The sequence below is a fragment of the Rattus norvegicus genome, chromosome 19 (genome assembly GCF_021556685.1).
Source record: "Rattus norvegicus strain SHRSP/BbbUtx chromosome 19, alternate assembly SHRSP_T2T, whole genome shotgun sequence".
NCBI classification, from domain to species: domain Eukaryota; kingdom Metazoa; phylum Chordata; class Mammalia; order Rodentia; family Muridae; genus Rattus; species Rattus norvegicus.
Window position 1 is genome coordinate 57,755,001 of NC_141552.1, and position 22,812 is coordinate 57,777,812.

The following is a 22,812-nucleotide window of genomic DNA, read 5'->3' on the forward strand; positions in this document are numbered from 1 at the left end:
GATATTTTACCACAGCAACAGGAAAAGAAACTAAGACCTCAATGAAAGCCCCTTAGAAGTGGGGGGGATGAGAGAAGGGAGCCGAAGGAATGTTCGGAAAAGGACTGTTCTGTGAGGACAGCCTTGAAGGTGGGCACTCCAGGTCCTTCCCACTCCCCTCCCGAAGCCCTAACAGCATGATCCCCTGCAGTCAGGACCTGAGAAGAAAGCTAGGCAGAACAGAGGGTGACCATCGAGTGTGACGAGAATAGTCTCTCCGGAGGAAAGCTTTAGTGAAATACTGTTTAACTGGGGGAAACAAAGCCTATTATACACAGGACTTCATGCGTTGGGACATGCAGGCCTGAGGCTGGGGGGTGAGGCTGGGGGTGCAGTGGGAGGCTGCTCCTACTCCTGCTAATGTGAGGATGAGATTTTCGGGGTCGGACATGCTTTGACCCCACTCTTGCCCTGGACCCGCTCCTCCCAGTTCCATGGTTTTCTGGCCCCACACAGGTAGCCATTAGATCACAGTAGACAGTGATATGGGTTCTTCTGCCAGATCCGCCAGCTATGAAGCCTCCTCCCAAGTGCGGCCTCCCTCTTGGCTCGGTGAGATTGAGTTGGGCTTGAAATACATGGCGTTATGAGATAATGAAGCTGTGTTTTCCACCGATACATTTTGTAGTTTGTCACAGGACAGTGATCTAATAGAACCACTCTAATGGTTATATTAATAACATTATGTAATAACAAACCACATCGATCTGTTTGTGGATCTATAGTCATCACCACTACAGTTACAACACAGGTTGGTACAACACAGGCCTCCTCCTGTGGTGGCTCACTGTATGGAGTCATGTCAGCACTCCCACCTTCCTGTGTTCTGAGAGAAGTCCTTAACCTTTGCTTTTTAGGTGTCTTTCCTTCACCTTCTGCCTGGCAGGCTTCCCCCACCCCACCCCCATTCAGTTCCCCAGCAGCCCTCTCTGGCTGCTAATCTCAGTTTGATCTTCTAATAAACTGTGAATATACCTTGCATTGCTTCTATAAGGCCTGGATCTTTTCATATTCACATGGGATTATTGGTTAGTGCCAGAGGGTGCAGGAAATTTAGCTGATCCATTCTGTTGATGTCTCAGTTTTATGTCAGCATGCACATAGTAGGTACCTGCACACAGTAGGTGCCAAGGACATCTTTCTTAGAAGAGTAAATGAACGAATGAATGATAGCATTTAAGATTTTCAAATCCAGCTGCCCCTGACTTTTCCAGACATGACTTTATTTGTGTGTGTGTGTGTGTGTGTGTGTGTGTGTGTGTGTATGTGTGTGTGTGTGTGTGTGTACGCATACCAGTGGAAGCCACAAGAAGATATCAGATCCTCCGGAAGTGGAGTTACAGTAGCTTGTGAGCCCTCCTACATGGGTGCTAGGACTCAAACTTCAGTTTTCTGAAAGAGCAGCAAGCACTCTTAACTGCTGAGCCAGCTCTCCAACCTGCCTTTGTAAATGGAAGAGAAACGAGAATCATATGCAGTTGTGCATGCATTCAGTCAAGAAACTTTTTTTTTTAAATCACCAGTGTGTGCTGTCATGCTAACCTGGTTCTGATTTAGTGCTGGGTACTTTGTTACACTTCTGTAAATTCCAAATGGATAGCTTAACCTGACTGAGCCCAAATTGCACGGTAAACCATTTTGCCTTTGCCTTTGTTTTTCACTCCGTGGCTTTTTTTTTCCCCCTCCAGAAGTAATTTGCCTGATTCATTCAGATGAAAACCAACCCCAATAACTGTATTATTCCCCAGAGAGCGTGGGCTTTTCTTTGCCAGACGTAAGTATCCCAAGAAGGAATTGCTGAAGTAAACTTAGTTACCTTTTGGCCAAATGCTCCTTCAAATTATTTAACCAAAGATAGCAGGCTGCACCTAGGGGAAGCTCGACATCTGGATGAAGAATGGAGTATCCAGATGTTCTCAAGTATCTAGATGTTTCCCCCCATCTGGATCTTTGGGCTGTCGACAAGCGATCCCGCTGCTTTGGGGGAGATGGTACACCTCGTCAGAGGGGGAGCCAGGAAGCGGGATGGCATCCTGTGAAGCACACGGGGTCTGTGTCTTTCCCTGAAGCCACAGTTGAGTCCCAGGAAACGGAAGCATCATCCTGCTGTGGGAAGCTGCCGTCTGGCTGTGAGCACCAGAGTGCAGAGGACGTTAGCGTATTGTCTCGTGGTCCGTATCTTTCATTCTACTCGTGGATGTATTTCACACCTCTGCTCTGCTCTTCACAGGTGTGCAGTGTGACAGCCGCTGCTGGCTCTCTAAGCCGGCCAAGCACCAACCTCTCTTTGCATTTAAGTGTAGAACAATCCCTTCCTTCACGGGAATCCCCGCGCTGTGATGGTTTGGTTGGCTGTTTCTGAAACAAGAATTTTAGAGGGATCACCTCCGGCCTCCATGTATTGGTCAGCTCTGCCCAGACTCAAGGTCAAAAAATATTAAGACTGGAGTAGAAGGACATAATTGGAGGGATTATTGGAGGCTGGGGACGAAAGCCACATCACAGAATCCTTGTCCCACGGTTGTTGGCGTGCAGGGGTGGATTTGAAGTCCTTAAACAGATGTGCGAATCTCAAACACAGATGTGAGGCTGGAAGTTTCCCTCTATTCAGTAATTCCGTCCTTTTCTTAGGTGGTACACACAAGAACCCGTGTGACGGAAGTGACAGTAAGCTGCATGGAGGGATGGTTAGGGTGCTCAGGAAGGAGTGGGGGGCATGCTTCAGCCTCAGCTTTAGGGCACACATGTACATATGTAGGCCTCCGATAGGGCTCCCTCTTAGCATTATGTCCATTTCCTTCTTTTTGGTTACCAAAATAGAGTCATTTGGACCTTCCAGAGAGCTGGACCAGGAAGCATACGATTCTAGTTACCTCGAATGACATCAGCTCTTCCTAGGGAATCGGTGCAAATGGGTTTCATTTGTGCATGTTTGTTGTTCGGACCGTAAGTGGCAGACCCACAGAGACAGGTTGTGGGCCGAACCTTAACTCAAATTAGCGCGTGGAGACTTCGGCGGCGTCAAAGGACAAACCCCAATGTCTTTTGCCTGAACAATCGGGGTTCCAAATTGTTCAAAAACAACAACAACAAAAAAGCCAAATGGTTTCAATTCCATTGTATATAAATAGGGTGATTGTATTTACTTCCTACTTCCCTGCCAGTGGGCGGGGCTGGCAGGGGAAGGTGAGGGCTACAGATTGGAATAATCCATCTGGATTCTGTTATACACTGGTTATATAGTTTGTTCTATTGTTTCTAACAACATCTTCCATCCCTTCTGCCTGTGAGCCAGCTCTGAGGGGAGTGCTGACACTCCGGGACTCCTACTGAGACATGTTTAAGAAACTATTTTAATTAAGGAGCAGTCTATACCAATGATGGCTGGCGTTTAGTGGTCAGGCCTTGTGCCACATGCTTTCATCCCTGTCCCCCACCCAGTGACCTAGCGATGATAAATCCTATTTGACAGCAGAGAAAGGAGTGATTCAAAGAGATTAAACACAGGCAGTAAGTGTCAGAGGAGGGATTCAAACTCAGGTATGTCTGAGTAAATGCTTCCTCCTGGATGTGCCTGTCTAGAGTGATTGCTTCACTACTGCAGGGGAAGTTAGTTCATGGTCAGGGAGAACAGGACTTTTCTGAAGTTGGACAGGCCCTGCAGTGTGTGCTGAGTCCGTCCTAGCTACTGGTATTGGTTGATATGGTACAGAAGCCACCATTAGGTAACTCATAAGTGCATGTTTCTGTGCAGAAGCTTTAATCATGACTATTAAGGTTTGAGTTTCGTGTGCCACTACATCGGATCCTTGTTTAACCATTGGCAGATGGGAAATTCATTCTTAGCCACACAGATTGTGACAGTGGGTTGCATCTGGGCAGTAGTTATAGATCAATGACATCTATTGTAGAAAAGTCAGAGGAAAACACATGACCATTGTGGTTGAGGACCTAAGCTGCTTCTTCAGAAGCCTGCCCATGAGCATCGTGGGACTGTCATATGGTGGACCAGCACAACCCGGAGCCTGTCTTGAAGCTCAGAGCATAGACTGTTTCTTTTCATGAATATGCCTAGTTCTGGTTGGTTTATATGGAATGACAGAGGTGACCGTACCGGGAAATATCCAAAAAGTTCCATGGGCTCAACTTGGGCCCATTCATTCATTCATTCATTTTGAAACCTCTAATGCAACAATTAAGGTGCTACACCCACACATTAGAGAATGAAGCAGACAGGTCATCCACCCTCACAGGACTCTAGGATCTTCAGGGAGACAGGCGCTTAGCACACCAGGCTCACTTCAGGACATAATGTTACCATAAGCCACCACAGTTCTCTGTTTTCTGCTTTGATCTTTGAACATGGACTAAAACAATAGGTACTGAATTCAAACACAGCACACAGTGAGAAGGCGGGGCCTCACTGACCTGGGGGTGGGTCATGGCTGTTATCTGGCTGCAGCGCTCCTTCTTGTGTATGGCAGGCTGGTAGTGCGCAGGACGAACTTTGCGAGCAGGGAAGGCTGTTTCCTGGGAGATGTTCGCTGCTCACTGAGCTTACATTCTCCCGATTGCTTCCACCTCTGTTTGCCTTCCATCGTCCTGCCCACGTAGGTTATGGATTTCAGAGCTTGTTAGGTCTCAGGCTGCAGGGGAACCCAGAGCACATACCGAAATGACCTCAGGGCAACTCAGAGTCACCATTCAGTGAGGTCTGGGACATGGTGACAGAATCCTTCCTTGGGCAATGGCCAGGTGCTGGGCATTTCACTCACAGGTGTTAAAAATTCATTATGTTATTTGTACATGGGTGTGTTGCCTGCATGTATGTATACTCACCGTATGCATACAGGGCCAGAAAAGGGTGTCAGGTGCCTTGGGACCAGATTTACAGGTAGTCGTGAGCTACCATGTGGGTACTGGAAATCAAAGCTCAAATGGCTTAAATGACTTGACCAAGGCTACGGGAAGCCTGGGAGGTACAGAGCTAGGATTTGAATTTCTGTCTGCCGGATCTAGCCTAGCCCTTCCAGTCCAGGAATGTTGACTTGCTTAAGTCAGAGCACCTGACAGGTTTTCCTGGTTCCAGCATGAACCAGGTGCTTGTATTCCCAGGTCCCTGGGGGATGAATCAACCCATGGCTGAAGGTGCAAAGGCAGACAAGTGAGCTGGAGACATGGAGAAGTCATGTCATAATCCTTGTACTTTGCTGGCGGGATTGTCAGGTAAAACAGCCCTTTGGAAAGCGATGCAGCAGTACCTAAAATGACCAAACGTGTACCTGCCACCCCCACAGCGAGTCCACTGCCATGTAAATACTGAATAGCAGTGGAAGCATTTTGGGAGCCTTGTCTGTGAGCGGAAGAATGGCCACTGCATTATTTATAGCAGCCAAGTGATCAAAACGACTCAAGTGCCCATCAGCAGACAAATGGGTAGATACATTGTAGCAAATCCTCATAACTGTCCTTCAGCCATGAAAAGGAGTGAGACACAGTGCTAAGCAGGAGCTAGTCAGAGGAGACCACACACACACACACACACACACACACACACACACTCTCTCTCTCTCTCTCTCTCTCTCTCAGGAAATTTCCAGAATAGGAAAACTCATGGGGACAGAATGTAGGTGAATGGCTGCTTGCAAGTGAAGGAGTTCATAGGGGAAGAGGAAAATGGTAGGTAAAATGGACTAGAAAGGCTTGCAATTGGTGGAGTGACGGTGGCTTGACTGTGACGTATCACATTGTACATCTTAAGTGGGTGGATTAGATGGAACACAGGCGAGGGGGCCAGGCTTCAAGCTTTGCTCCCCCGCACCTGCACCCAAATGTCCTTCTCCTAGGCCAGCGTATGTGACTGCCTCTGAGCCTCCCGAACAGGCTGGAAGTGTCACCCAGCCGCAGGTCTATAGCAGCCTCCGAAGGCAGAACTGTTCAGAGCACTTTGATCTCTTCCCATGAAGTGCAAATGTTTACCGGATCTAATCAGGAGAAATGAAAAATCACACGTCTCATTCTGACTACATTGCCCCTGATCATAGGTGTTGTTAAAACAGCTCGTTCATGACTTTATAAATATTTCAAGATTTATTTTGGAGCCATGTTTCATTATTCCTATGCTATGATTAAATATTGAGACTATTGCTTTTCCAATTGTTCTAGTGCAGTATTTAATGAGCGCAATTAAATGGAAAAATTGCCTTTTTAACTGATGATAGTCCATTAGTGTCTCTGTCTCTTCAGAAAAGAAAAGAAGTGAATTATTAGGATGACAAATGAGGAAAAGTTCCCACCGTGATGGAGAGGTGCGATTTCCCTCCACATAATCTTCAATTAGTGATCTCTGTAAGAGGGTGTTTTTCAAAAGGGTAATAGAGAAGTAATGAGATCAGAAGGAGGTCAACCCGGCCTTCTCTCTCTGGCAGTTTGATTAATTTATTCCTCCTTCTTGGAGATTGCTGCAAGGGGCTTTTGTCGCCCTTGTTTTTCATGGGACCATAGCCTGAGTGACGACTGATATATTCGCTTCCAGCAAGCAAGCAGGCCTGCTGCCCTGGAACATGGGGGTCAGGAATTAGGCTGGCTTGCTTGCTTTCCTCCTCCCTTCCTTCCTTTCCTTTCCCTTCCTTCCTTCCTTTCCTTTCCCTTCCTTCCTTCCCTCTTCCTTTCTTTCTGTCATTCTTTTTCTCCCTCCCTCCCTTCCTCTTTCCTTCTTCCTCCTTCCCTCCCTCCTTCCTCTGTCCTTTCTTCCTTCTTCCCTCCCTCCTTCCCTATATCTGTTTTCTTCTCTCTCTTCTCTTTCCTTCTTTCTTCCTTCCTTTTCCTTTCTTCCTTCCTTTCTTTCTGTCATTCTTTCTCTCCCTCCTTCCCTTCCTCTTTCTTTCTTCCTCCTTCCGTCCCTCCTTCCTTCCTCCTTCCCTATATCTGTTTTCTTCTCTCTTTCTCTTCTCTCTCTCTTCTCTTTCCTTCGTTTCCTTCCTTCCTTCCTTCCTTCCTTCCTTCCTTCCTTCCTTCCTTCTTCCTTTTTCTTCTTTGCTTTGGCACCTGACCTTGGACCCCTCACAGGTAGCTCTGGATGCTGGTGATGAGTTTCCAGCTCTGGCGGAGCAAACGTCTTTGCCTGGCCTCCACAGGTCCCCACACAAACACGCACATTGGTAAGAATTAGAAATCTTTAAACATAATACACTTCCAATGCTGGATGCTTTCTTGGGTCGGGGGCCTGATGATGGGCAAGCGCAGTTTCTGTTCCTCCCCGTAGAACTCCTGATCTGTCAGAATGAGGAAATGGGCTCAGACAGCTACCCCCAGACTTTACAGTTAAGGACCTGGGGTACAGCTTGAATCCCCCGTGTGCCTTTGAACGTTTGCTGCTCTCTTTGGAGTACATGGTCCCTAAGAACTCTGGTTGGAAAGAAAATTTCTTCTGCCCAGTATTTGGAGATGCAGGGACTCAAGCCATACAGAACACAGTTGGGGGGGGGGGTTCTTCTTGAATCTAGCAAGCAGATGGGTGCCATCATGCATGTTGTATTAAGCACAAATGTGTTCGAGGCAGAGAAGGATACTGCAGGGTTGCATATGTATGGATGTGTGCATGTTTTCGTTGATCTCTTCTCTTTGGACACCTCCACTCCCAGCATTGGTTTTCTATGATTGTGTCATGTCGTATTATTCTCCAGGGAAACAGGTGGCTGGGCATCTCATCATGCATAGGAAGCAGGACTTAGTGAAGGGATTCTAATATTACATCCGCCATCCCACCACTGCTGTCTCTAGAGAAGTTACTCAATTCCTCTGACCAGTTTCTTAATATGTTTCTCTGTCAGTCTCTGTCTCTGTCTATCTCTGTCTTCCCCAGCTCCATCTCAAGCAGAGTTATTTTATTACTAAAAAGGGAAATACAGGGGCTGGAGAGATGGCTCAGTGATTAAGAGCACTGACTGCTTCTCCAGAAGTCCTGAGTTCAAATCCCAGCAACCACATGGTGGCTCACAACCATCTGTAATGAGATCTGATGCTCTCTTCTGGTGTGTCTGAAGACAGCTACAGTGTATTTATATATAGTAAATAAATACATTTTTTAAAAAGGAAAATACAGGATGTTTTCTGGGCTGCAGCTCATGTCTAACAGATGGTTTGTACTTTTTTTTTCTTTTTATCACAAATACCAACAGATTTGTGAGTTCTTGCTTGCCACTGAAAAGGAGTCAAGAGTCTCAGTGTGACATCCAAGTCCATACTGTATTTAAAGTGCAGACTTGACCATTGGCAAAGCACTACTTACTTCTTTTCAGCCATGTCTTTCTGGAGGAAAAGCTCAATTTCTGAGTCCAGGGAGGTTATGCTCTTTTTTAAATATTGAATGTCGAATTGTAGCAATGCCCGAAAAATATACAAAACTAAAATCCTGCTCTGCCAACAACTCCTTCGCTTTTATGTGCATCCCCAGGACCTATCTATTGCTTTAGCTACCCCAGGCTTCCTAGGTCCCATCTATAACCCTGGGCACCGCCTCCCTGGAGAGCCTCCACAAGGACTTAGATCCTGACCTTGTGTGTTCAAGTTCCTAAGTGAGCTGATGTTGAGGAAACTGGCCCAGCCCATCAAGACCCGGGGTTCATTTATACAGTAGCTATGGGACTAAATTATGGTTCAGGTCTGTCTCATGAAAGATGATAAATGAATATGTCACATTGGGAAAGAATCCACTTTGTCATCGTATGACAGCCTGACTTGATTTGTTTGAGGCAGCTTCCTAAAAGTCCGGATGGGGGTGTAAGGCATACAGGCCCGGGAAGCCAGCTCCCTGCCCATTTCTGGGGTCTGGGGTATCTCGATTGGGCTGCCTCAGGCCCTGCAACCCCAGGTGGAAGGAGAGGACTTTGCTGGGCAGTAATGACACCTCACGATCTGGAGCTTGCTTGCACTTGGGAGATAGTCACGCTCAGCCACCATAACTCATGACCCATCTTTTTCAGTCTCCAGGGGTGCTGTTCCACACCCCATGCTTGCTCCCACTGGAAATGTCTGCTGGACATAGCTTGGACCTCCGCAACCTTACCCCCACCACAGCCTAATAACTGTTGTTTGGTCTTTTAAGTAAGGATGCATTCTGCTAACTCCCAAGCAGATAACAGACTCATTCATTCATTCATTCTTCATTCATTCATTCATTCATTCATTCATTCATTCGCTTATTCTTTTTGTTCATCTGTTCTGTCTTTGTCTTTGTCTTTGTTCCTTTGAGACAGGGTCTTATATGTCCAGGTTAGCCTGAAGCCAAACACGTCCTTTTAAGGTGGCCTTGAGGTTCTGATCTTCCTGCCTCAGCGTCCATCCTGTTTGGTTTACAGACACACGCCACAGTGGCAGGCTCGTGGTGAACTTAGGAAGCCTTTCTTAGTAACAGGTTTCTCCCTCAGACCTCCCTGACTGTGGCCATGTTATCTCATCTAAGACAGTAATTGGCACCATCCCAGGAGCAGTGGTTCTCAACCTTCCTGAGGCTGTGACCATGTAGCACATTTCCTCATGCTGCGGTGCCCACCCCCCACCATAAAACAACTTTCACTGCTGTTTCATAGTTAAAATTTTGCTACTGTTGTGAATAGCAGTGCGAATAGTAACATGTAGGACACCTGACGTGGGACCCCATGGAAAAGGGTCACCTGACCTCCAGGTTGAGAAGCACTGCCCTATAGCATCCCGGCGGGGTGGGGGGATAAAATAAGGAGATTGTTGAGTCCTTAACTCTAGTGCTTCTGACTCCGCCTCCCCGGGGTTGGGGCTGCAGGGAACACCACAGCCAGCCGAGCCATCCTTTCTGATCTGTAACACAAAACTCCCTGCTCCAATACAAAACAGATGAAATACTGCTTGTTTGCGGCAAATCTGGTGATAGCAGAACAGTGCGGGAGCTAGCCTGCAACAGTGTGGAGCTAGCCTGGGACTAACTCCTCCTACCCATTTCATTGCAGAAAGTGGGTCTGACTTCATACCAGAGTTACTCCAGGGTGCTTCATCAGTGCGCTTCTTAACTTTTTAAAGAAAGGAAAGGGAAGGAGCACCTGGAAAACGAGGCACCTCCCCAGATTTTACTTGCGCCATTTGCCTACGGATTGATTGGCAGGAGGGATTATTTTTTTGTGGTGTTGAGTTTGGAACCAGAATCATCCGTATGCGCCCACCCTATCACTGAGGGCGGGCACTATAGCTCAGCCCACCCGCCTGGGATTTAGGTATAGAACTAGAAATCCTTTTCTGTGTGGCCTTGGGCAAGTTGTGTGTAGTTTTCTTCCTTTCCAGAACTGAAGGGGACTAAGGGGATGCTGGTGATACAGAGGACCACAGACTCGTTGAGATTAAAGCACTGCCTTATCCATGGAGCAGTTCTGACTGGGGAACCTGCTGTGCTGTGCTGGGAGGGGAAGGAGATACAGAAAGGAGATAAAATGGAGTCAAGTGACCCTGTTACCACCAGGCAGGCTTCCAGTGGGTAACAAAGGGCATCTCCCCACCCCCTGCAGACCCAGGGTGTGCTGAGAACCTTCCCCTAGTAAAGGGAAAATGGCTTTCCCACACTGTCCAGGTCCTCCTCGCTGAGGTCTCAAGGCGGGCAACCTTTGCTGACACGGTTTTAATTATCATAAGAAACCATTACAGTGAAATTACAACCCGGGGGCATCTGTGCACTAACATTTGGTTCTGGTTTTTCTTGAGACAGGAATTTCCTCCTTTGGCTACCCATGGTCCAGCCCGTTCTCCTCTACTGCGTTTGCTGGGGGTGGGGGTGGGGGGACTGAAATAAAAAAGGGTGAAAGATGGGGGAAGGGAACTGTGATGTTTCTTAGAATAGCTCTTTGCCTTGGAGGTTCTGGAAAGAACTGTTTGCTGTACTGGCTGCCGACGGACTAGGACCACAGCAAAAATAGCTCTCGGGGCTTTGTGGCAAGCGTGACCCGGCATCATGGGTGTGCTGGAAGCATTCGAATGGTACTTGAGGGCCTGGATCAGGGTCCAGCATTAAACCCTGTGCTTCTTGGCAATGTTCTGTAGGTTAAAAACCCAAGCCATTTCCTTCCCACACTCCTGGACAGTGTAGACAATCACAGAGAAAGTCCATTCCAGGGTCCAGGCAGTGCAGTCAGGACAGGTGTAGGAGAGGGTCCTTTCTCTGTTTTCCTAGTAACAACTTGTTTTTGTCATTGGAATTGTCTGCTTGGGATCAAGTGCCCCGTCCCTGCACACAGATGTGCGCGCTCACACACACACACACACACACACACACACACACACACACACACACACAGAGAGAGAGACAGAGACAGAGACAGAGACAGAGACAGAGAGACAGAGAAAATGAATGAATGAATGCATACCAAGAAAACTACTGGAAAAATCCTACCCAAGCCGATGACAAGGAAACACGGGAAACTATTGTTAACCGGGGATAGTCACTTTAATGATTGCCAGTTTAGAGAAAATGAGTGGTTACGTAGGACCTGGTAGAGTGACTTCTAATCCTAGGGACTGGAGAGGCTGAGGCAGGAGGGTCTCAACCTGAAGTCCAGCCCAGTCAACTTCGTGAGACTTTCTCCTTGTACAAAGTAAAAATAAAAGTGCTAGGGGACTCAGTGGTGGATCACTAGTCTCTCAAATATGAGGCCCCATTTTTCCTCCATTTCAGCAAATGCAATATTAATAACTAGCATCAAACAGAAAAACGCATTATCTATATAATGGATTTACTGGTGTTGAGTTCTACAGTTAAAAGTCTGCGTGCTAAAATGCACACTGTAAATCTTATTTTGTCATAACTCTTTTTTTAAAAGAACATTGATTTCCAACAAGGTCCAGCTTTCTATGAATGCCCTCGTGTCTGTGCTGTCACAGGCAGAGCAGGGCCACCAGGGGTAAGTTGTCCTCACCCTGTCATCCCTTGTAAAGATGGGGCTCTGTGGGTGTTTCCTTCTCCACATGCCGGTAAAGTTTAGATATTTTTCTCACTCTCCTCCCCCCACCCTCAAAGAGAAATTTAATTTACTCTTTTATGTGTTCTCTTTAAACTCCCTTCCTGGAAACAGAAACAAGTAAAATTAGATTTTTGTAAGCCGAGATGCTATGCATGTTGTTTTTATTTTCAATACTGGTAAAGTCATCTCTCCCGTTTATTTTTAAACACTTCCTCATAATATAAATAATCTAGTCGTTTCTGTCGCAACCTGTTTATTCAGACAGGTAGGAGTTGGCTGTAAAGATTGGCGTTAAATTGAGGAAATCATTCATGTAGTAAATAAGATAATTTGTTTTTTTTCCCCCAAAAAAGATTAAAATATAGATTTTTTTCCCAAGGTCTGTATTATTTTTAACACCTACAGTCCCTGACTATATTTGATTCAGATTTGCTATCCATAATTTGAAAGGGCTTTTGATTGCAATTAAACTGAAATATTTTCAGTTAGAGAAGGTCTTTTCTGCTTGAGCAATTTTCTTCTCCACCTATCCTCTTCCTTCTCCTGTTCTTCCTCCTCCTCCTCCTCTCCCTCCTGCCTCCTCCCCTTTTGCTAAATAAAATGTTCTGGCAGACACCTGTGTCAGCTCCCAGAACAAGAACGAAGGGGAAAGATGAAATTAACATATTTGTTTTGTTATTTATATATATTTATATACTTAGGGCAGCTCTCCAAATAAGAAACTAATAACCTAATTGTAGACTCCTATGCAAAGTCTCATGACAGTGACTTCTTTTTGAGTGTGTATGTATGAGAGACTCTTGGAGACCACCTTAGCGAGGTTAACGGTCATTCGTTCACTCTTGTTTTCATTTTCTCATTCGAGATGCAGCTCCAGGATCCAGTTCTGCCCCTTGTGAATAAGGCCCTCTAACATCTTTCAGTAAAAAAAATCACTGTATCTCAGTTCATTTTCCACTCCTACCCCAGAGTAACTTATACCAAGTTTCTTATAATGGAAAGAGGTTTATGTTGGCCACCCATCCTGGAGGCCAAAAGGCCAAGAGCATGGTGTCGGCATCTGGCTTCCGGTAAAGGCCTCATTCTGCTTCAACTCTTGATGAGGACTGCAAAGTCCATGCAGAAGAGAGCAAAGTTCGATTTAGCAATGTGGGGGAGCCAAGTCGTTCCCAGGAGACCCATGAAGACTTCACCCCAAAGATCAAATGTCTCTAGACATCCCTCTGCCAACACTCTCAAACTAATGCTCTATCTCACTAGTGCCTGTTTCATGAACCCTGTATTCTTGTTTCTCTTTTGTTAACTTGAGAGAAGATAGAGACACCTGGGAAGAGGGAGCTTTGAATGAGCATTTTCCTCCATCAGCCTGGCCTGTGGTGCTGTGGGGAGTTTCTTTATTGCTAGTTAACAGAGCGGGGCTGAGCCCAGGTAGGCAATGCTGACCTGTTCCTGTGGAGGGAAAGATTGGGTGATTGAGGGAGACCCCAGGCACAGTGCGCTTTCTCTCCCTGACCTGGATTCGGCACAAACCACACCCAAACACCCGTCTTCTCAGAGCTATCCTGTGTTAAACCGGCCACTTTCTGATTCAGGCAAAACAGCAGCAAATGACCTTGCAAATATACTTTTTAGGAAGAGAAAAAGAGGAGGTCCATGTTGGAATGGGCTAGGATGCTGTGGTATGTTTGGATTGGCTGTGTTAATTAGGTGAGCTAAGAGGGACTATTAATTGCAGGACTTTAAATTCTCTGATAGCTGGACCTTGGAGGTCAGCCTTGGGAGGAAGAAGTGGCCCAAATTAGGGTGTAGACTTTGGGGTCTACCTTTCCGGAATGTAATCTAATGGTTTTTAGCAAGGCAAAGGGAATGAGAGAGAAGGGCAAGGCCTGCCCTAGTCATGCTTGCCAGGCCTGGACTGTCTAGGGTCCCTTCAGTTATAAGAAAGCTGACCCGGCATAAGCCACCGGGAGTGAGCCCTCCCTAGATTCTGCTTCAAGCCCCTGCCTTGAGTTCCGACCCTGACTTCTCTCAGTAATGGACTGTCTCGTGGAAGATAAGCAAACACTTGCCTCCCTGAGTTGCTCTGTCAGTAACAGCAACCTGGCTAGGACCCCCTGGCTCAGTCTCGTTGCATGACCCTGTTTGTTTCACTGGGCGAGTGGGGAATGGACATGCCAAGAGACAGGAGGATGATGGTGGTGAGTTTTACCAGGCTGGTTTCCTCATCCTTAGTTCCTCCTAGTTTCTTGAAATGTCTGTATTAATGGTGCCTCATAACACATCTCTTGTCCACTAGCAGTAAGCCCAATGCTTCTGCATGTGTGGCTGTGTTTAATCGTTCCAAACACCCGTGAGGTATCTGCTGTTGTGACCTCCTTTCTGGACACAGAAACAGACTTAAAAAGGGGTGTAACCTTCCATCAGGGAGTCTCTACACCAGGCAGTCTGACTGTAAGGCTCTGTTTCTCAGCATTAAGCCAAGCCGAAGCAAGAGTGAGGGTTTGTGGTGTCAGCCACTGTCTGTTGGGCAAAGCCTCACTCCTGCTCCTCTCTCCAGGCTCAATTCAGGCCTTCCTCTCCCAAGGAACCTGCCCAGAATCATTAGGATGGTTTAGAGCGGGCCTACCGTGTCATTGTCCCACCTGTGCCCACCTCCACCTTGGCTGCTGGCATTTGCTTCTCTGTACTCGAAGCCTTAATCTCTGTCTTTTTGCCCCAGAGCCTTTGGGCACTCATTCTAAGAGGTAGACTTGCTGGGCCTAGATGAACTGGCTTTTTGGGACTCTCTACTTATTTGTTTTTTGAACTATTCCCAAGTCATTGTTTGGTCACTTCTAGTTTAAAAAACACTCAATGCTGTATAGCCATTTCCTCTGAATGAAAAACTTTAAATCCTGGGATGGGTAGGGAGGTATTCTTAAGACTTTGGAAGTAAATGAGACTTAAGGAGGCTCAGGACACTCCTGAAAGGTACAGGACTCATAACACCTCCCCCAGCCCCCCAAGCTTATGTAGGTAACAGTTGCTGGGGCAAAGGCACCTTCAGGTCCAGACATTAGCTTCAGTTGTGCAGCTTCTTGAGACATTACCCATTCGAATGGTTATTTGGAGGAGAAGCAGGTACCTCAGAATCATACTCACTCCCACAAGCTTCCATAAGAAATCAACTGCTTCCCTAAACTGGACTTGGGCAGAACTGTTTCTCGGGTCTGTTGTTGGTGCCCTATCTGGGACGAATAGATATTTTGTTCATTTCTTCCCAAGAAAAGTTCTAGCATGCCATTGTAAATCATGAGCAGCTTCAGGCCAGGACAGCTGTTTTCTCCTTTATGTCAGAACCCAGCACACTCCCAAAGTATGTACAGACTGAATGAATCTAGATGCTAACAAGATGAAAGATGGATGTTAGTCAAAACCCAGCGTTCTACCCAAGCTGTTTGGTCCACACTGTAAGTCTCAAGGCTTACTACATTTGCTGAGACTTTCATTCACCTACTGCAAATATTTATATAGTTTAGTTACAAGTATAAGAAGCTTTTCTTGGTGGCTAATGAGCTGTTGATCAGATATGATGATCCTAGCCTCAATTATCCTTGATGGTAGCTTTAATAATAAAGGTTAATCATGGCTATTGACCAAATGGAACTGTTGGCGGGGTGTGTGTGTCTGTATAATGTGTGGGGGCATGAAGGCCTGTACGTGAGGAGGCAGGGGGATTATGCTCAATGTCCTCGTCTGTCACTCTCTATTTTGTTCGGCAAGAACGGGGTCTCTTACTGAACCTGGAGTCCACTGTGGTTTTGCCAGACTGGCTGGACAGTGAACTCTAGCAATCCTTCTGTCTCCCTCCTACAGGCATGTACAACCCTCGCCAGCTTTTGCTTGCGCTCTGGAGTCTGGACCTTAGGTCCTCACACGAACTCATGGAGGAAGTTCTTACCCACTCAAGCATCTTCCCCAGTTCCTGTTCTTGGGTTCTATTGAGACAGTGTCTCCCAAAGACTAGGCTGCCCTTGAACTCTCTGTGTATGTAGCCAAGGAGAGCATGGACTTGAACTCCTCACTCTCCTGCCTCCATTTCCCAAGTGCTGGGATTACAAGTGTGTGCCGCCAAACCCAGCAAAAACTCACATTCACTGTGTGCTTGTGTGTGTGTGTGTGTGTGTGTGTGTGAGTGTGTGTGTATGTGTGTGTGAGTGTGAGTGTGTGTATGTGTGTGTGTATGTGTGTGTGTGAGTGTGTATGTGTGTGAGTGTGTGTGAGTGTGTGTGAGTATGTGTGTGTATGTGTGTGTGAGTGTGTGTGTGTGAGTGTGTGTATGTGTGTGTGTGAGTGTGTGTGTGTGAGTATGTGTGTGTGAATGTGAGTGTGTGTGTGAGTGTGTGTGTATGTGTGTGTATGTGTGTGTGAGTGTGTGTGAGTGTGTGTGTATGAGTGTGTGAGTGTGAGTGTGTGTATGTGTGTGAGTGTGTGTGTGAGTGTGTGTATGTGTGTGTGTGAGTGTGAGTGTGTGTATGTGTGTGTGAGTGTATGTGTGTGTATGTGTGTGTGAGTGTGTGTATGTGTGTGTATGTGTGTGTGTGTATGTGTGTGTGAGTGTGTGTATGTGTGTGTGAGTGTGTGTATGTGTGTGTGAGTGTGTGTATGTGAGTGTGAGTGTGTGTGTGAGTGTGTGTGAGTGTGAGTGAGTGTGTGTGTGTGTGTGTGTGTGTTAGGTTTCTTAGCCTCATTTTATAGATGAAGAGGCCAAGACTTAGAAAGATGAGATTGATTTGTGTGAAAACAACCAGTCAGCTACAGAGTCAGATGCCAGTTTAGAGCATCTCCAGTGCCTGTGCTCTTAATGCTGTCATCATAAACCAGTCATTATTCAGAACTTGTATCAGACATGGTGCTCCAAAGGAACAGAACCTATGGAATTAGTACACATTAAAGAGAATTTAATAGATCGGCTTACATGATACAGTCTGGTTAGTCCAACAATGGCTGCCTGCACATTGGAGGGGCTGCGAACCTGGAAGCTAATCAGAGTACAAGGCTGGATGCCTCTGCAGTCCTAAGCTGAATGTCTAAAGGAGTCTTGGAGTTCCACTGGTCTCCAGTCATCATGGGAAGCCTGAAGAAACTGGATTGTGATGTTAGCAAGAAAAGGTAACAGCAGGACCAACAGCACCAGGATCTGCAGCAACAGGATAGCTGAATTTGTCAGGGGTAGATGATGTCGCCAGTGAGATAGGAAGGCAGATAAACTTGTCAGAAGTGGGATTCGAACCCACGCCTCCAGGGGAGACTGCGACCTGAACGCAGCGCCTTAGACCGCTCGGCCATCCTGACAACTGGAGGAAGGCAGATAAACTAAAGGCAAAGGTCCCTGCCTGGGATCTCCTCTCTCCCAGTGTCACTGGAAGTTGCTGCCCACATTTAGAGTTGGTCTTTCCTGTTCACAGAGCCCAACCAAGAGGTTCCACAGCAGTTACATTGATCTGCATAGCTTTGAGTTGATTCCCATCCAGTCAAGACAACCGACATTAGCCGTCAGAGTACCTTTGTTACAAAGAGTTCACAAACCCTCTTTTCCAGCAAGTTTCTTCACCTGGGTATTATGCCTGGCTGGGTAGAACACTGGACTTTTCCTAGGCTGGGTGTCATAGTTTTACAAGCTTGCTCTCAGGTGTAAACAGAAACCAGAACCTCAGGAAACATTGTAACTCTGGGTTTTCGTATCATCTGCCCTGAGCCGACAGTTTGTTTAGAGCACACGGAGAGAATAGAAGATTTACTTTTAACAGTCTCCACCCATCTGAAATAGTTCAGTGTCTCATATTTATAGAATTCGTTCGCTGGAAGACATGTGCCCACACCCGCAGACACGTGCTCATCTTAAATGACACTAATGGGGATGTAGCGACCCTCCCTCCCAGCCCTCCAGAATACATATTTCATGAGTCGGAGGCATGCGGGTTGTCTGTGCATGTGGGTTTATTGGCACATTAGTGACAAATGGCTACCCCGTACAATTGTCACCTAAAGTTCTGGCTTAAGTTACCTGGAGTCCGGCTTTATTGAAGATGAATCTGAATGTAAATGATGGGTGCAGTTATGGGATTCCAGTTAAATGTACAGCGAGGAACTGCAGAGGCCACAGCACAAAGGGTATTATCCTACCTTCATCTGTTTTCCTTTAGAAGCCTTACAGGATCCATCCTAGTAAATATTTCATGTGCTTTGCATATCTGTCCGAGTTCCCTCCGTGAGGTCAGGTAAATGGAATGTAAATCCCCCGCTGTATGGCCTCCAAACAGTAAAATGGTGTTATTTGATGTTACACAGCATAAACATGCAGATTTGATTCCCCCCTTTACTCGTGCTGTAAAAACAAAGTTTTTAAAGTGGTTAGCCATACCTGGAAATGTAAATGCATCCGCCTAATGTAATGCCAGAGAAAAATTAAGACAAATGACACCGCACGGCTGCCACGAACTGCGGCTTGTTCAAAATTCACTTTAGTTATTATGCCGTGAGCGCGGGCTCTCACCCTCCTCTGTGAACACACAGTTTATGTTGAATGCAACATGAATCATTTTAATAGACCAAGCAAAAAGTCCCCAAAGTCGATTTTCAAATTATGAACCTTGGAACAGAATATAACAACAGCGAACAACAAATACCTGAGACTTTTGCTCTGAGCTCTGGGTGAGCCATTGAAGACACAGGGAGCTCTTTTGCTGGGATGCTGCAAGGTTCTTAGCCCAGTGACAGAAAGGGCAGGAACTGAGTCTCTGCGGTTCAGTTTTCCCAGCCATCGTTCTGGTCAATTAGTCTTGCATTTGTGTAATCAAGATGTTCCCAAACACAGCACAGAGTTGTATATTGTTCAGAACTAATTGCACACATTATAAAGCCAAGAAATACCTTAAGTGACTCGGTTCCAGCCGAGGGGGGAAAGTACTTTTTTTTTTAATAGCTAGCTAAACAAAATGTTAACCCATATGGGAGACATTTCCAAAGATCTCTAACCACCCACCTGGGAAGTGGGGAAGCTTCCCCTTAAAACCCAGCCTGTGTGACTGGAGGGATGGCTCAGCAATTAAGAGTGCTTCCTACCCTTCCACAGGACCCAAGTTACATTCCCAGCACCCAACGTCATGTGACCCACAACTGCCTGTAACTCTAGCTGCAAGGGAGCAGGAACCTTTGGATCTCTGTGGGCAGTAGCACACACATACTCACACATACACACACACACACACAGAGTCACATGATACGTATACAAACACTCTCACACTTGCGCACACACACGCACACACACACACTCCAATGCATACATTGCATACTCACATTCACACACACATACTCACACATATATACATGTATCCACATTCCCATATACCCCCCTCACGACATTCACACAAATACATGCATTCACACTCACACATTCACACAGTCCCAGTCACCCTCACACACTCGCATAACACTCACACACACTCATACACATTCAGACACACAGACACACATAAACACACACACTCAATACCTTCCTCAAACACACACTCACACAAACACATTGTCACACATACACAGTCACACAGTCATTCACACACACTGGCCCACATGAACACATGCACTCACCCTTCTCACACACATACACACACACACACAAGCACATACACTCACTGTCCTCCCACACACGTGCACACACATACACACAAACACACACACAGTCACATGCACATACACACATTCATACACACACTCACACAAATACACACTCACTGTCCCCACACACACATACTCACACACATTCACACAAACACAAATACTCATAATCCCTGTAAATGGCTCTTGGATTTGGATATCGGTGCTCTTTTTCTGGCCAGTGAAGTGGCGAGCCAACAGCTGCTCAGGTAGAAGCTTGTGGAAGACAAAGGAGGGTGTTGAGAACTTGTGTCAGACAAGAAGTCCAGCCCCACCTTTCTACACTTTGGTAATTTTATGTCATTGTATCATTCATTCATTCATCATTCATCATTCATCATTCATTCATTCATTCATTCATTCATTCATTCGAGAGAAGATCTTATGTAGCCCTGGCTGACTTCAAACATGAAAATAGAGGCTGGACTTAGATTCCTATTCCTCCTGTCTCTGCTTGCCAAGTTCTGGGAATCACGTGTGTGCATCACCACGCCTGGTTCTGGATTTCAGGAGAGGATACCCTCTTGCACACAGCTTTCTGTTTCTTTGTCTAAATCCATACCCGATGCTGCCGTGATAAAATGGCTCAGTGAGTCACAGCATTTGCTTCCTAAACTGACCTTGTGAGTAGATCCCCAGGACCCACAGAATAAAGAAAGGCAGCTCCTAAAAGTTGCCCTGGCCTCCATACACTGTGGTATGCATGTGCCCCTACACACAGATAAATAAGTAATGGTTATACTAGTAATGGTTAACAGTTCTGTGCCTTTAACATGGTGTTTCCTGACTTTAAATGGCACTTTATTAATTTTTTAAAACAATATGCTGTTCAAAGAAAACGTGTCCTGGGCAGGTAACTAGTTCATATCCTGCATCAGATGCTCCAAAATGCACTATATTGAGAAAAGAATATAATATTGTAGAAGGTTATGTTGGAGGTTTTTAATGTGTACCTTTAGTGACATAGCATAACGGAGCAATTATTGTTTATACCATTTCCCCAAGCATAGGGCACGGAATTAGCATTGCATTTTAATTACCTGTTAGAATTAGGAAGCCAACCTTGATGTCATGATGAACTAAAATCTTTAGTTTCTATTAAAGCTCACTTCCTGTGTTGTACTTACTGTGGGATTAATCCATACATAAAGTCATAACGCCACTGCCATGTGTACAACATGGTTTCTCCACTCTGAAATTCTCCTTCGGAAGTGTGCTTAAAAACACTGCCTAAGCTTCAGAGATGGCTGTCAGGACAGTGTTTGCTGTATCAGAGAGAGGAACAGAGTTCAGTTCCAAGAACCCATGTCTTGCTTTTTTAAAGAATCTAAAAGCCAGGTGTCCTGTGTCATGGCTAATAATCCCAGCTCTGCGGAGGCAGAGAGAGGCAGGCCAAGCAGCCCACCTATACCAGTCAGTGGGTTCTGGACTAGTGAAATCAGGTCTCTCAACAAAACAAGCTAGACGGGCAACTAGGAAACCGAGGGGCATATGTGCCCCCCAGCAACGTGTGCGTGTATTTGCATGTAAGCATGTGTGTGTGTGTGTGCGCACATACACACACACACACACACACACACACACACACACACACACACCAACTTATGTCACCTTTTGCCTTAGCCTTGCTCAGGGAACTAAGTATATCTGGGCTTGAGAACCCCAGTGTTCAGGAAGAGGGAGCCCCGGGCAACCTGGTTGCTCTAGTAATTGTACCAACTGTACCAATTGTACCAATCTAGAAGTGAGAATCATTGAGATCCATGCTTCCCCTTTCTTTAGAGTGCTGGAGTAAGGACTGTGGCCTCCATGCCTTCCGCAGCAGCTGGTGTTTGTACCCCTCCTTCTCCAGCTGGTCCTTTCTCTCCTCCCGCTTACCTTTGGTGGCAGCATCCATTTTTTATTTCAGAGACCTCAGGGAATGTGGCCTCAGATAATTCAGTGACCACGTAGACAGCAACAGCACTTTCTTCCTTGGCTTCATTTTGAGGATTTGTTGCTGTTGTTTTCTTCTTGTTTTGTTTGTTTGTTTTGTTTCAAGACAAACGTCTCTGGCTGGCTTCAGACTTGCCGTGTAGCTGAGGATGAGCCTGAAGTCCTCCTCTCCTTGGCTCCACCTCCCTGTGCTGGGATTAGGGAAGTGAACCACCACGCCTGACTCTTCAGTTCTGATCAAACAGCACGCACGGCTGTTCTCATTAAGAGGGACAGACCCTGAGCCATCTAGGAAGGGAGCGTGGCTAACATTTTATGTCCTGTGTTTGTATTCACAAGGCACTGTGCTGACTAATGCTCTCCTATGTAAACAGGAAAAGACAGTTTAATATTGTGAATTTAATCAGAGCCACATGAAAGCTTCCTAGTTTTAAAAGGCAAACCAAACTTCTATCTTTGACCCTACTTGCTCCTGCTGCTTGGGGAACGTGCATGAGTAGATCAGAGGACAGCCTCAGACTATCTATCCTGACACCTTCTTTGAGGCACAAGCCCTGGTTAGCTCCCATGTACACCAGGCTGGCACATGAGCTTCCAGACATCTTCTTGTCTGTGCCTCACATCTCACTGTCAGGGCATTTCTAGGATTGATTACCCATGCCTGTACTGCTTGTGTGCAGTGTTACATGGGTCTTGGGGGATCCGAACTCAGGTCCTCCAGCTTGGCTGCAAGTACTTTGTCCACTCAGTCGTCTCTTCGGCCCTCAGTACTTTTTTTTTTAATCCACGGGGACACCATTGTTGTTTCCAGCAGACATAAAAAGATGAGCAGTTGTGCAGCTGCAGAATTGTCTTCTATCGTTTTGGTCCCCCTTCGGGGTATAACCTGTCTTCATGTAAAACTGTTTTACTATTGTAACCTTAAAGGAGCTAAGCAGATGTGAAATATTGGTACAGAGAGCTAGTTTGCAATTTCCACAAATGATCAGAAGACTCTTTCATTGAAGAGAATTATTTTTTAAGATGCCTATTTTCCCCATAAAGTATTTTCTTAGCATTGGAGATAGGGCAATAGCACCTTAATCTACCATGAATTCAATTTAGACAACAGAAATGGGTACGGAATACAAATTATGGTCTGTAGCGGTATAAGCCCAAGGCAGGC

The 22,812-nt window shown here is 46.1% G+C and overlaps 1 protein-coding gene, 1 long non-coding RNA gene and 1 other non-coding gene across 31 annotated transcripts in view; 1 reads left to right on the plus strand and 2 right to left on the minus strand.

Annotated features, from left to right (window-relative positions):
* The window catches only part of LOC147999471 (uncharacterized), a 25,223-nt gene extending 3,286 nt beyond the window's left edge, over positions 1 to 21,937 (minus strand). The window contains exons 1-5 of one of the 4 annotated variants that reach the window (XR_015644176.1): positions 21,591 to 21,937; positions 20,840 to 20,977; positions 18,686 to 18,897; positions 18,183 to 18,384; positions 16,937 to 17,196 (exon numbers count right to left, since the gene is read on the minus strand). This is a non-coding gene — a long non-coding RNA (uncharacterized LOC147999471). Of the gene's footprint in view, positions 1 to 1,855; positions 4,686 to 16,936; positions 17,197 to 18,182; positions 18,385 to 18,685; positions 18,898 to 20,839; positions 20,978 to 21,590 lie in introns of those variants that run through there. The other 3 variants (XR_015644174.1, XR_015644173.1, XR_015644175.1) reach the window with 3 other exon arrangements.
* Positions 1 to 22,812, plus strand: part of Wwox (WW domain-containing oxidoreductase) — a 927,977-nt gene that overhangs the window by 198,642 nt on the left and 706,523 nt on the right.
* Positions 17,269 to 17,351, minus strand: Trnal-cag16 (transfer RNA leucine (anticodon CAG) 16). Its single transcript has one exon. It is a non-coding gene; the product is annotated as a tRNA-Leu (tRNA).